Here is a 15,761-nt window from a genome sequence, read left to right as displayed (position 1 = left end):
AGCATGTCATGTTTGGTTCCTCCTTCAAAATTTGCAAATACCATTCTTGCCACCTAAATGTCTTCCTTCTTATCTAACTAGCAGTTACCCATCCTTCAGTGAACAACTCTGATTATTCCTTTCAGCTAGCTTCAACTGATATTCCAACAGTATTGTTTTCTTTCTAAGTGGTAATAATGGCTATACTATTGATTGTCATTTAATTATGTATGGCCTTAGTACCTTTCTCATAGAAATGTCTTGTTTTGCTTTCCTCACTTAGTTTCATTTTCTAAATGTACATTTTCATGAACCCATATCTTACCAAATCATATGCTGCCTAAAAAGAAAGACTTCCAGTAGTACCCTTTGGCTAACATGTCTCAGAATCCTTTTCTACATTCAAGGCTCATTTAACAGAGATGGCCCTCTGTGATATCTATCCTATTCTTTCCTTCTCCCTGAATTCTTCCCATTCACCCCACTTACCAATGCTAGGAGGATGAGTTATAAATCATTTTATACTTGCATATCTGTGGACATATCTTATATTTCCAATAGAATTTGTTTCCTAAGGGAAGGGACTCTTATGTTTTCTCCTTTGTTTCTTCAGCATCCAGCATCCAGCACGTACTTCATAAATGCTTGTAGAATTTACTTGAACTCAGCAATCTACATCATTGATATGTTCTGAATTGCTATTTAAATGATATTGGAATGAAGGATATTTGTAACTCCATTTCCATTTTTAATCTGATGTGTATCTTTTTCGCTATGTGCTGGCCAACTTTGATATACCTACTCAATTATCAATGGGAATTCAGTCATTAGCCATCATTATGCTTTTAAAAATAAGAGCTAACATGTACATAGAATTTTAAAGATTTCAGTGCACTTTATATAGATTATCTCATTTGAAACTTAAAACAACCCTATGAAAAAGGTGATATTAAAATCTTCATTTTAAAGGTGAGAAATTGAGGCTGAGTGAGGTTGAGTGACTTGGCCAGGGTCACACAGTTAATAAGTGTCTGAGTCAGAATGTCAACTCAGGTAATCATGAATCCAATTCTAGCACTCTATCCATTGTATACCTCATCAAGTTTGAAAATTTTAGAGAGAAAGTCATATGCTTATGGAGGTTAATAGCTTAATTGCGTCACTAAGGGCATTAGAATTGAGAGTCTCACAAAACTAAGGCTAATTCAATCACTGAATTGAATTTTCACAAATCAGGAACAATTATCAAATCCCCAAAGAAGAGTCAAGTAGAGAGCTCTAAGAGTGGTGGCTCATGCCTGTAGTCCGAGCTACCAAGGAGGCTGAGGTTGATGGATTGCTTGAGTTCAGGAATTCTGACCTACAGTTGGACTAAAATTTATTTTGTGTCCAAACTGAGTCTGCTGTAAAATATGGTGAGGCCTTGGGAATAGGGGCCACAGGACTGCCTAGGGAAGGAGAAACTGCCACAGGTAAGAAATAGAGTAGGTCACATTTCCATGCTGTCCTACAGTGGGGCAGAGCCTGTAAAGGGATGCTGCATTTGTAGCCTGGGAAAAATGAGGAGAACCAGTCTCAATAAACAGACAGAAAGACAGATACATTGATAGATAGGTGAATAGCTAGATAACAAATATATAGATGAATACATAAAAAGCAAATAAACAAAAGAAGTAACAAAGGGTTAAATAAATCGATTAGATAGAGGGAAGGAAGGAAGGTAGGAAGGAAGGAAGGAAGGAAGGAAGGAAGGAAGGAAGGAAGGAAGGAAGGAAGGAAGGAAGGAAGGAAGGAGAAACTCCTTAAGTAAAGTCAGAGAGACCTATGATGTCCAAGTTTTGAAGAAGATGCGTCCCAATTTGGCTCATGCAGACTCTGTTTGTCATAATATAATTATTGCTTGCAGAAAGCAGCTCCTTCTCTCCCTAAAACAGATTATTCACAAAAGCCTCAACTTCAAATACAATGGCCTGATGATAATTATGTTTCACTATTATAACCATAACAACTCCAAATATAGGATTTAGTTTTCATAAAGCTGCTGTTTATTGATTTTTCTCTTTAGAAGTAGCTTTTACAAAAGATGTGGAGAAAAAGAAATGGGATAGGAGGGCTCTAAAAGGATCCTTAGAGTTCCCACTCTTGCTTGACTTCAGGCCTTCATCAATCCCATGATTTCCATTTGAATTATAATAGAATTAACCCTATCCTGTTCCTTCCTTTACCCCTCCTTTCTTGCTTCTCACCTTCCTTCCTTCCTTTCTCTCCTCTTTTTCTCTATTTTTAAAAGGTAGCAGGAGCTTAGGGATCATCCTATCCAAAGGCCTTGTTTTACAAAAGGTGAACCCAGGACCAAGAGAGGAAGTTTTAAGTTAGAATATAAGCTCTCCTGACTCCTTGGCCCAGTGATCTTTCCATCACATCACATTGCCTTTCTTTTTTTGTTTGTTTGTTTTTTTTTTTTTTTTTGGTGAGGCAATTGGGGTTAAGTGACTTGCCGAGGGTCACACAGCTAGTAAGTGTTAAGTGTCTGAGGCCACATTTGAACTCAGGTGCTCCTGAATCCAGGGTCGGTGCTCTATCCACTGCGCCACCTAGCTGCTCCACATTGCCTTTCTAAAATCTGAACTATAACCAAAATTTGAGCTCATAGTGCTGGATTCAGAGTTCAGTGTCCTAACTATCACAGTATGAGTACTATTTTTTTATATCCATATTGTCTCAGCTTCCTGACTCTTGAATCATTTTCATTTCCTTCTTAATAGGCATCTATTGAAATGAAGTCAGATTGTATCAGGATCTGGGCTTTGAAGGTCATTTCAATTTTACTATTCTGTCCCTCTTTCAGCCAAAGAGAGAAGACATTTTCTTGGAATTTTCCCTAATACAAGATTTTGGAGCCAATTTTCACTGCTTTGAATGCCTTTCATTCATAGTGGCCTATCTATGATTCCCTTGACTCTTAGCAATGGGGGAGCATGCCTGCCTCCTCTTATCACCTTTGTCCTCTCCAAAACGAGTGTATTCACTTTACACTGGCCTATTTTGCTGAGCAAAGAGTAGCTCATGGAATTACAGGACTAAATTATAATATTACTAAAAAGAAAAAGGAAATAGGCACACTCACTCTAAATTCTGTTCTTTACCTCTCAGAGCCCAGGTTATAAAATCAAGACAACCATAAGCAACTAGAGTGAAAGACTGCAAAGAAAAAAAAAAGCAATTCACACCTCAGTGCCCATCATCCCCAGGGGATGCTATAAAATCATTTCAGTTTTGATTGTGATCACTGGGCCAACCACTCAAAAATGACTAAGCTTGTTATATATGTTTCTTAAAAGTCAATATAGTCCCCTGCACATAGTAGGCACACAGTAAATGTTTCTTGGATTGTTGATTTAATTTGTGGGAATGCAAGGCAGCACTTGATTCTATGGTTCCCCATTTAATCTAACTTTGGGGATGAGGACACCATTTAGTATGAACTATAAGGTAAATTATGACAATGAAACTAGAAGACCTTCCCAGCCACCACACACACACACACACACACACACACACACACACACACACACACACACCTATCTTTCCATTAATTATAAAGCTCCCAAGTATTCATCACTCATCACTTTTATGCTAAAAGACTTTTCGCTACTTCATATCAGAACATTCCTGGTCTCTTGGCATCATGCAATTCTCTACACCGTTCTTCTTTCCCTTTCTCTTGATTCCAGTGGATATAGCTCTGTTTTTGGTTTGGTTTTGGTTTTGGTTTTGGTGAGGCAATTGGGGTTAAGTGACTTACCCAGGGTCACACAGATAGTAAGTGTTAAGTGTCTGAGTTTGGATTTGAACTCAGGTCCTCCTGACTCCAGGGCCGGTGCTCTATCCACTGTACCACCTAGCTGCCCTATGGCTATGTTTTAATTCCTGTGACATAGGCCATTGTTGTAGGGTATTTGGAACATAAATTAAGAGCTTGAATAAACCTTTAAACAAAGTAATCTAACTCTCTCCTTTTATAGATGAGAAAGCAAGACCCAGTGATCTCTAAAAAAACTAAAGGATACTGGACTTCCAAGAGTCACTATATTTTTCAGGAACTCCAGAATAAACAACTTCTCAGGTCTGGGGAACGTACAACTTACCCTAAGGGACAACAAAGATTGAGACCTCATCTATTTCTGGCATGACTTTTTTCTCCATAGACAGGTCTTTATACTTGGGAATCATTTCATCCCACATAGCTATGATTATTACAATCACTTTAGAAATCATCCAGTGGAAGATAGTACATTCTCACCCCCTCCAGATGTCCTCCTACTAGAAACTTCAATAATGCTTGCTGATGCCTCATTAAAAATTAAAGAACGAGACTCTGGCATGCTAAAGAAATGGAAAACCAACGACTACTACTTCAAATGCTTTGCATTCGGACACAAATTATATTGTGCTAATTGTTCCAAAGATGATCCCTCTATGTTACCATTTTGCTTATGAAAATTAATAGCAGGTACTAGTGATAGTCTGTTCTTCATATTCCTCTTTTTTAAAAATAAGAACATTTATTAATGTAGGGACAGTAGGTACATAGAGGAGAGAAGGGTGACAAGAGGTCTTATAGATGTGGAATCAACAGGATTTTTTTCCCCCTTTTTTTGGGGTGAGGAAATTGGGCTTAAGTAACTTTCTCAGGGTCACATAGCTAGTAATTGTCAATATCTGAGTCTGGATTTGAACTCAGGTCCTCCTGAATCTGGGGCTGTTGCTTTATCCACTCTACCACCTAGCTACTTTTGCTCTTCATATTCTTTTCTGTGTTACTATTCCTCTGCCAACCCACCATCTCCCCAAATAGGATCTGCCTTTTTTGTCAGAAGGCAATAAGAGGAAGCCAATAAACATCTTTCAATGAAAGTTGAGATAGTGATATTAATAATAAAAATAGTAACTTTCATTCCTAAAGAACTATAAAATTTGAAAAATTCTATGCATATATTATTTCCCTTGAGCTTTACATTAACCCTGTAGGGTAGGAATGCTAGGCATTATTTTTCCAGTTTTAGAGATAAAGAAACTGAGACTAAGGGAGGTTAAGTGACCGAATATTATCACTCTACTAGTGATGACATTGATGTGTTTTGAATGTAAGTTTTCCTAATTTGAGGAAGCATCAAAAGATGGATGAATCACTGGGTCACCTCTAAACATTTTAGCCAACATATCTTCCATTCTTGCAAGGACACATTACTGCCATGCAACAATAGAGGCAAACCCAGTCTTATACTTGAAATAATAAGCATCTTCTTCCTTACTCATTCCTAATGTACTATACACTTGTACTATATTTAGGGAAATCAAACAGCATCCAACATGAACATTAGTATCTAAACAAACCAGATGTACCTATATTCCCATATTTAGTGGTTTAGGTTTCAGAAGATGTCTTCAAGCAGTTAAATTTTAACTACCTAAAATTCTCTTCAAATACCAGTAAAAGGTATTTACAGAAATTATTAAAATATGCATGCTGCCCCTGCTGCATCATTCATAACTTGTACTAGGTTTCTGGTTAATGCAATGGAACCAAATGAACTGTGTATATCACAAGTTGACTCAGATGATCATTCCGCCTATGTAATTGACAAACATCCCATGTGTATATAGATATTGTATTTTTAGCAAACTGAGCTGCTATGGGCTATATAGGTAGATAGTTTGGACCAATTAAATTATGCAAATGTTGAATTCATTTGGCTATGGAATACATTTTCATAATTACTTCAGAGAGTTTCAAAAAGTTTTTCCTATCTCCTCTTTTTGGCTATATTTTTCTTTCTGTTGAACAAATGGGAATGAAAAATTATAACATATTCATCAAATTTTTATAAAATATTGAAAGCAATAATTTTTTAAAAGAATAATTTCATACCAAGTTCTCTCTACCACAATAATGGTATGTGACCAACGGTGTGTGTGTGTGTGTGTGTGTGTGTGTGTGTGTGTGTGTGTGTGTGTGTGTATGTGTGTGTGTATGAGTGTAAGAGAGAGACAGACAAAAAGAGACAGAGACAGAGAGAACTATCTACATAGAACTATTTCATGAGGTTCAGGAAGATTCAATTTCCTGAGTTCAAATCTGGCCTCAGAAACTTACCAGAAACTGGCCTTGAACAAGTCACTTATACCCGTTTGTCTCAGTTTTCTCACCTATAAAACAAGCTGGAGGAGGAAATGGCAAAACACTCCAGTATCTCTGCTAAGAAAACCCCAAATGGGGTCACAAAGAGTCGAACTCAACTGAAAAAAATGACTAAAGAACATAATATCTACTTCACTGGTTTACTATGAAGAACAAATGTATGTAAAGTAATTTGCCTACCTTAAAGTTATATATATATATACATACATTCATACACACACACACACACACACACACACACACACACACACACACACACACACACATATATATGTGAGTGATTATTAGCAATGCCATGATATGGTTCTATAGATATTAGGTATTCTTCCCCCTTTTCATGAATTACATTTGAACCCTAAGTGGTGGAAGAGCAAGAATTCTGAAACTGTTCTCCCAGTTCTGATCACTTCATTCTGCAATTGTTCATACAAATCTTTCTAAGTTTCTCCTAGGCCACCCCCTTTCTAATTTCTTATTGTACAATAGTATTCCATTACATCCGTATGCCATAATTTTGTTGTGCTATTTCCCAAAGGATGGACACATCCTTAGCTTCTAATTCTTTACTACTACACAAAGAGTTGTTTTAAAAGATTATTGGACATATGAGTTCCTTTTCTTCTTTCTTTGTTCTCTTTAGAATATGGGCTTAGTAGTAATATTTCTGAGTCTTTTGTTCAATCATGCAGTTGTTCATTTTTCCATACTGAATGACCCAATTTGGGATTTTCTTGGCAAAGATGCCAGAGTATTTTGTACTTTTCTTCTCCAGCTCATTTTATAGATGAGGAAACTGAGGCAATCAGGGTTACTTGATTTACCCTGAGTCATACAGCTAAATGTCTGAGGCCAGATTTTAACTCAGAAAGATGAGTCTTTCTGACCCCATGCATGGCTATCTATACACACTGCCACCTAGCTGCTTCCAAATTATTATTTTCTATTTATACATATTATATACAATTTCTTTTCTGTTGTCTAATATTTTCTTTTTTAAAATAAAAGTATTTTATTATTTTCCAGTTACATGTAGAGATAATTTTCAACATTTGTTTTTATAAGATTTCCAATTTCAAATTTTTCTCCATTCTTCCCCTCCCTCCCCCTCTCCGCAAGACAGCAGGTAATCTTATGTAGGTTATATATGTACAATAACATTAAACATATTTCTGCATTGGTCATTTTATAAGAGAAGAATCAGAGCAAAAAGAAAAAAAAAACCTCAAAAAAGAAAAATAACAGCACCCAAAACAAAAAAATAATATGGTTCAATCAGCATCCATATTCTACAGTTCTTTTTTTTTTCTGGATTTGGAGAACCTTTTCCATCATGAGTCCTTTGGACCTTTCTTGTACCATTGGATTGGTAAGAATAATCTAGTCTATAACAGCTGATCAACACATAAGGTTGATGGTACTGTGTACAATGTTCTTCTGGTTCTGCTCATCTCACTCATCATCAGTTCATGCAAGTTCTTCCAGGTTTCTCTGAACTCCTCCTGCTCATAGTTTCTTGAAGCACAATAGAATTCCATTACATTCATATACCACAACTTGTTCAGCCATTCCCCAATGGATGGGCAGCCCCTCAATTTCCACTTCCTTGCCACCACAAAAAGAGCAGCTATAAATATTTTTGTACATGTGGGTCCTTTTCCCTTTTTATGATCTCTTTGGGAAAAAGACCCAAAAGTGGCATTTCTGGGTCAAAGGGTATGCACAGCTTTATAGCCCTTTGCTAATATTCTCTTTTTTGTGTGTGAGGCAATGGGGGTTAAGTGACTTGCCCAGGGTCAAACAGCTAGTTAAGTGTTAAGTGTCTGAAGCCGGATTTGAACTCATGTCCTCCTGACTCCAGGGCCAGTGCTCTATCCACTGTGCCACCTAGCTGTCCCTGCTAATATTTTCTTATCCTGTTTATTATATTAGAAGTAGTCTTCTGTTTTCTAATGTTTCTAGCCTCAATTCTTGAATCAGGATTTTATACTTGGACCATATTCTTCTTACTAATCCTAAACTCTTGGATGGGATGGTTAAGCCTAGTTTCTGATCCCTTTGCAATTAAAATACCACTGTTTCTTACTGCAATTCTAGGAAGAATGGTTGGGTCTTGCTTCTCCTGGCTACCTTGTTCCATAACCCTGGTCTGGGATGGTGTGCTTAGACATAGAACCAAACTCTGCTCTTTGACTCAGTCCTTAGTTTTTCCTTCCATTTCCTACTGGATAGACATTCTTGCTGGCCTCTACTCTGTTTTATTCACCTTGCATAATCATCTAATTATGTGTTCACAGTTTTGGGCCACACATCTGATACAATCCAAATAGCCCTGACTTGAGATTGAGATGATAGATCTCACTGCCTTTAGATCCTTTCTTTCCAAATCTATACAGGTTACCTATAAGGGGTTGATTTTATCCCCTGTTTCACCATGTATTCAGACTGACCAATAGAATAAGAGCTTTTAGAGCTGGTAAGGGCCTTGGAGATGATCTTATACCCTTTTCCCATTGTACAACTGGGAAAACTGAGTAATCATCTAAGTCACATTATGAAATTCTTCTGGAACTTCCTGCTGTAAACCTAAGGCAAGAGTTTAGGGATGTTGTGATACCAGTTGGCTTTAACTAGCCATTACTAAAACTGGATAAATAATCTTTTAAATTATGGATATTGAATAATCATCCCAATACAACTTTTGTCTAATGCTTAAAAGACATGAGATGTCCCAAAAGTCTTACTGCATATGTAAAGTAGTAAGTTTAAAACTGTACTAAGACTTTGGAGATACTCTGTGTATCATCCAACTTATTTTGTCTTTTTAAACTTATTTCCAAACCATTATGGTATATGAAGTGAGCCTCCCTCCTACTCTATGAGTGAAGGGAGCCATAATGATAATCAGGGGTCAGAACCTCTAACATATCTTTATAGCTTTAGGGGTTATAAACCCATGAAGTTTCACATTTCCATTTTTATGGTATGAACCAATTGTTTTACTGTGAAAGTCAGCAGGATAGCTGGTAGGTAATCAAAGGGTTTCTCCACTGTCAGTAATTGAACTTTTACAAGATTTTGAAGAACCAATTCACAGGCTTGACCACCCCTGAACCAACCCAGTTTGTCTCTATTAAATATTGGTATTTCTGGGATCTGTAGAGGAGGAGATTGGAAGGATTTATTGCATTAGGAAAGCCTTTAGGCTTGGGAAAGAGAGGCAATGGCACAGAGATTTAGTTGATATTTCTCTTTCCTCTTCTTTCCTTGGTATAATTGTGATATTTGAGAAATGTTCTTACGGATAGAAATGTTAAGAATGTCATAGTAGGATCATATGCCCAGAGCTAGAAGAGACATTTCAGACTTTCAGAGGTTATCTAGCTGAATACCTTAAATTTTCCACTGAAGAAACTGAGGCCTGAGAAGTTAAATGACTGGCCAAAGGTCTTACATCTTATAGTTCAGGTTTTGAACCTAGTCCATTGACTTCAGAGTAAATATTTTTGTTTACACTCAGTTGTCTGGAGCTGTGGAAGGAAACCTAGATTTGGAGTCAGAGTACTTGGGTTTCAATTCTGATTCTTTTATTATATAGATGACTTTGGACAAGTCACTTAACTTCTCTCAACTCCAATATCATCAATTTGCTTCTAAATTGAGGGGATTACCCTAGATGATCTCTAATGGTCCCTCTTGCTGTAAGTCTATCATTCTTTGATTATTTCATCAACTACAGTTATAACTAATGTTTATGTAAAAAAAAGTGTATACTTTGATCATTGGTTTTCTGTACACATGATTAATATGTGAGTGTATGAGTGTATCTGCATGTGTTTAATTTTTTTCAGAAGATTGATTTTTTGTTCCTACAATTCTATATTATTCCCTCTGCAGCCAAGTTTATGTTCTACTCCTCATTTCCCATCTCTATACAACATAATATATTGAAGGCATCAAAGGTCACCATGGAGAGTCGTTCATCATCTTGACACATTTTATTAATTTACTGTTCCTGATGGTGATTACAGGAAATGCTGCTTAAAAGTGATAAGTGCCAGAGGCATTTGGTGTTCAAAGCATAGAATGATCAAAATATGTACAAGTTTTTGACAAAACACAAAATTAGAAAGACAAGCTGGAGATGTAACAAAATAAAAGCACTGATGGAGAATCATCGAAAAATCAACCATAGTGATATATGCTATTCATTAAATTAAAAACCAGGTCCATAATAACATGCCTCTGAGGTAGATTCATAGGCCTCTCTGTAGATACTGGAGTCCAGATGTCCTTGTATTCCCTCTCAATATTTCTCTACTTATTCTCTATTTTTTCTTTTAAAGGTCAAGTCTGCAGCTGTACTGCCACACTATAGATTAGTCATGAATTTGAGCTGAGACCAAAACAAAAGCCTCAATAGTATGGCAATGAGGACCCTGGATAAGGTGACAATGATACCTGGTCAATGAGATGCAAAAGTTTATTGAGGCTTCTGCTGGGTCCTGACTAGGCTCTCCTGTACTAAAGTCATTCTTAAGAATGCAATCAGTTTATTAAGATACTGTATTTAAAGAACAAATAAGGATGATTATGGGGGTGCAGACCTATAATCTCTGTTACTTGAGATACTGAGACTGGTGGATCACTTGAGCTCAGGAGTTCTCAGTTGCAGCAGGGCTAGTTAAGTTGAATTGGTGTCCACACTAAATCCAGTTCCACCCCTCTCCCAAACAAACAGAAATGATAATACTTTGGTTCTACTACAATTTATCTATTGAATTATCAAAAACATTTTAGGGTTTGTATGTACAGTACAGAAATAATGTCTCAGCATATAGAGCATGGCAAGGCAAGGTCCAGGCTCTTTCCTTATCTAGGTGTCACATTTTAGGAAGGACATTGACATGCTGGATAATATTCTGAAGAGGGTATTCAAGATCATGTGCCAAGAGGGGTTATAAAATCATATCATCAAAGTATCATTAAAAAAAGGCAAAAGAACACCAGGGGTTCTCGGTCTGGTGTTACTTTCCTGCAATCCTTGAAAAAAGCTCTGAGCTATAGTGTGCTAAGCTGATTGGGTGTTTTTACTACCACAAATTTATTGAGCCATTGTAGTTGAAAGAGGCAGGGAGGTTCATCAGCCTGCTTAAGGAAGGGGTGAAGGGCCGGGTCCAAAACAGAGAAGGCCAAACCTTCTGAACTTGTCCCAAAAGGATCAGGGCTGTTGAATGACTGATGAGTTTCCAACTTATGTGAGATAAAGGGTGAGTCTCAAAATCAATCAATCAAAATTGAAAAGAGCAAACAAAAATATTACAATGATTCTTCATTAACAGTATTACTTGAATAATAATAATGCTCACATAATTGACAATATCACTGTTATATTAAAATAATTATATTCAATTAAACAAAAATTATATATAAAGTTTCTATTCTGTGAAGATTGCTTGTTCAAGATTCAGAAAAGATATATTATTATTTGGGGGGGGCAGGGCAATGAGAGTTAAGTGACTTGCCCAAGGCCACACAGCTAGTGTCAAATGCCTGAGGCCACATTTGAACTCAGGTCCTCCTGAATCCAGGGCCAGTGCTTTATCCACTGCACCACCTAGCTTCCCCCAAGAAATATTATTTTTTAAAAGACACACAATATACATCCAAAATATTGATTACTTAGCAAAGAAATTTGTATTTTTTTTTTGCCAGTCCTCAAAGAACTGCTTTGTTTATACTGAGAGTTCAGGCTCCCCATTCAAGTGGTCCTTTAAAAAGCACTCCCATGAATTTTAGCCCCAACAGAAGTCCCTATTCTGGAGAGCCCAGACCTGGGGAGGAAGGCTGTTTCAGCCTTACTCATGTACTGCCCGACCCCAGCCAAGGGAACACAAAACTGCAACGCTAACACATCCCCAGGGTGGAGGGTTTAGGAAGGGCAGGGTGGCAGAGGCGCTTGGGGCTGGTCCTTGTCACATCCAGCCTTGGACCTGGTGCCTGGGTCCCCAGAACTTTTTTTTTCTTTTTTTGACGACAAATCCTTGCCTGGTAGCAGAGGGCAGGGAGAGGGACTGCTCTACCACCAAGATCTGCCACAGAAACAGAGGAATAAGTTTACCCCCACTGGGCCTGGCTGCCAAACCAGTCCCCTGGGATTATGAGGCCATGTGCTCCCTGCTCCTGGACTTAGTGGTTGTCTGGTGGGTGAGCCAGCCCTTAGGGGCATAGTGTTGGCAGGGGCCATGTGTCCAGAAGCATCAGCAGAGTGCACACAGTGTGACCCCATGGACCTAAAAGGATTTCCCTCCTTGCCTTCTCTCCTTGGGAAGCAGTCAGCTTCTGGGTACAGCTGAGCTGGGAGATAAAGAGAGGCAGCAGTGTGGTCCAAATGGTGTGACTAATGACCAGGCTGGGGAAAGAGAGTTGTGCCCTTGGGCAGGGAGGTCTGGGTTACAGCTGGGGAGGGGCTTTCTCGAAGGTGATCAGGCTGGATTCAGGGGCAGCCCCTTTCCCAGGGGTTTGGGGCTTTTCTCAGGGACCAGGGGGCTGTCCACCTTGCTTGTGACCTCATCATCTTCATCATCCATGCTAGGCCAGGCAGACTGGTCTTCCACCCGCTTCAAACGCTCATTTAGGGCCTTCAGGGCCAGTTGCCTTCTGCGCTCAGCATCCTGGGGGTCTGTGCCAGGGAGGCTAATGGTGATGAAGGAAGGAGCCCCCACACCATAGCGTTTCACAGTCTTTCTGCAGACCTTCACCTTCACAAGGAGACTATGCACCAAGTTTGCCACCAGGGTCACAACAGGCTGCAGGGTTTCGGGGAAGAAGGTGGCGAAGGCAAAGTCGTCCAACATGTCCCCCCGGCCCGGCTGTGGCGCTGGTAGAACGGCAAGTACACCCATCCTGAGAGCACCCCGAAGCCGTAGGAGGCCAAGGCGCTGCTCTCCACCAGAGGAGTGAGGCGCAGCAGCGCCAGGGAGATGAGCAGCAGCATGGGCACCACCCGCATCCGCACCTGGGGCATCTTCAGCACCATGCTGTCCCCCATGGTCTATTTGAGGGCCACCAGGACCCCGCCCAGGAAGCCCAGCACCCCGTGGATACGCACGGTGAAGAGATAGGCCAGGTTGAAGGAGGCCATGTAGGTGGGGAGGTAGGCGAAGGCCCCCAGCAGCCCCACCGACACGTTGACCACTGCGAAGAACACCAGCAACTCCAGTGCCCCCCAGAGCGGCTCCAGCAGCTGGCCGGCCGCCACCACCTTGGCCAGGCTCAGAGCCACGTCCCACACGTGCAGCTCCACCAGCCCCTGCAGCCCAGGGTCCAGACCCAGAAGTTGGTCTGGAAGAGGTAGCGGGGATGACGGCCAGGCCTACGCCCGTGTCCAGAGCGAAGGACAGCAGGTAGAGGAGCAGGACCGAGGCGCACAGGGCCTTTACCACCACGCTGACTCTGGCTAGGGCGGTGCCCAGGGGCAGGAGAGCCCCGGGCCCGTGCGCTAGCCCGGCCCGCTGCAACTGCTGCATCTTCCGGACACTGCTGGCCACGGCTCGGGGCCTGGCCTAGAGACAGCGCTGGCCCTCAGAGGCCCCGCGCGAGGCTGGGCCGAATCTGCCCTCTGGCCACAGCCCCCACATCCGCTCTGGGTCATCCCGCGGACCCGCCTCCCGGGGGCGCCCTTCCCGTCTTCCTCCGCGGGCCGGGGCTCAGCGCCAAGGACCCCGAGGCGCCTGAGCATGGGCTGGAGATCGAGTCCCCCAGGGTCCGCCACTGGCTTCCCTTAGGCTGCGGCCTTCTCCAATGTCACAGCCACAGCCACCCCTGACTTCTCTGGGGCCAACGAAATTTGTATTTGATAAGAAATGCTGAGAATAATAGCAACCTGGCAAAAATTGGACTTAGACCAACACCTTAAACCATATATGCCAATAAACTGTTAATGGATACATAACATTAAGATTTAAAGATCATACAACTATATAGTTATGAAGAAGATTGATTCTCCACCAAACAAGGGATACAGAGGATTACAAAACAATAAAATTGATAATTATAAGTATATGAAATAAAAATGTTTATGCATATACAAAAGCAATGTAACCAGAATAAGAAGGGAAAAAGCAAACTAGGGAACTGGAGGGTGGGGATGGACAATGCTTTCTATTATATAACTCTATTAAGAGTTTAGTACCCAATGGGGCAGCTAGGTGGCACAGTGGATAGAGCACCTACCCTAGATTCAGGAGAACCTGAGTTCAAATCTGGCCTCAGACACTTGACCCTTACTAGCTTTGTGACTTTGGGTAAGTCACTGTGACAATTGGAGTGACGCCACCTACTGGAGAGTTATTGTAGGAAAGTTCTGCCATGAGGAGAAGGTGTCTGAGTGCAAGCTATGTGGCTTGGAAGGTCAGTTCCTTGGCGTCAGGAAGTGACGTTTGCTCATGGGTACTGTCTATCAAAGCTACCAGCCAATTATCTTGGAACTCTGTGTGTGTGTGTGTGTGTGTGTGTGTGTGTGTGTGTGTGTGTGTGTGTGTGGATGGGTTGTTCCCGGTTTCACAGGAGGCTGGTGGGAAGAAGAAGGGGCAAGGCAGCTTCACTACAGAGATGTATGCAAGCGAGACTTGAGGGCTCTGGGAATAGACATTGGCAACTGGGAGGAAATGGCCAAGGACTGTGCCCAATGGAGTTCAGTACTCAGGAGCAGCCTGCATGCAGCTGAGATGGGCCTTCAAGCTCCAGAGGAAGAAAAACAAATGAGACGCAGGAACCAATGGGCAACAGAGAGCACAGTTTTCCAATGTCCTCTTTGTGGTAGGAGCTGAGGCTCCCATATCGGACTGCACAGCCACACTGTGGCCTGTGGCTCTTCGAGGCACTGATCCATGGTTGTCCGTGACTGGTGGAAGCCTACTACTATGGTGGGAAGAAGGGACAAGGTTCATATGCGCTCTCTCTCTCTCTCTCTTTTGCCAGAACCTCAGTGGGGAGTGGAGCACGAGATGCAGGCTCCCTGAAATAGATAGCTGAATGTAGACCTCTTTCTCTCTCTTCACCAAATTCTTATGCTCCTTAATAAATGCTTAAAAGTCTAAACTCTTGCTAAAGCTCCTAATTTATTGGTGACCACTCATTAGATTTTTAGACAGCCTAGTTAGAATTTTAGCCCCTTACATCACTTAACCCCAAGTGCCTCACAAAAAAAAAGTTTAGTACCCAAACAATAACTAAGTGATCAAAGGATATGAACAAATAGTTCTCAACAAAAGAATCTCAAATTATATTCAGTGATGAAAGAATGATTCAAATAACTAATAAGAGAGGTGTAGATCAAACCAACTCTGAGGTTTCACCTCACTCCCAGAAAATTGGCAAAAATGACAGATAGAATTAGTGAGCTTGTGTGTGTGTGTGTGTGTGTGTGTGTGTGTGTGCACTACAGAAAGACAAACACATTAATCCATTAATGTACTGTTAGTGGAACTGTAAATTTGTCCATTTATTCTCAAAAGTAATTTGGAATTATACAAAGTAAGTGACTAGAATATCTATTCCTTCTGATTCAAAAAAGTTTTCT

At 40.6% G+C, this 15,761-nt stretch overlaps 1 pseudogene; it reads right to left on the bottom strand.

Annotated features, from left to right (window-relative positions):
- Window positions 1-12,631: 12,631 nt before the first annotated feature.
- LOC122726787 lies at window positions 12,632-13,707 on the bottom strand (annotated as a pseudogene).
- Between the last annotated feature and the right edge of the window lie 2,054 nt (window positions 13,708-15,761).

Source organism: Dromiciops gliroides, chromosome 4 (genome assembly GCF_019393635.1).
Source record: "Dromiciops gliroides isolate mDroGli1 chromosome 4, mDroGli1.pri, whole genome shotgun sequence".
Lineage (NCBI taxonomy): Eukaryota > Metazoa > Chordata > Mammalia > Microbiotheria > Microbiotheriidae > Dromiciops > Dromiciops gliroides.
Note: the sequence above shows the minus strand (reverse complement) of the source record. Positions and strands in the feature narration are given on the sequence as shown.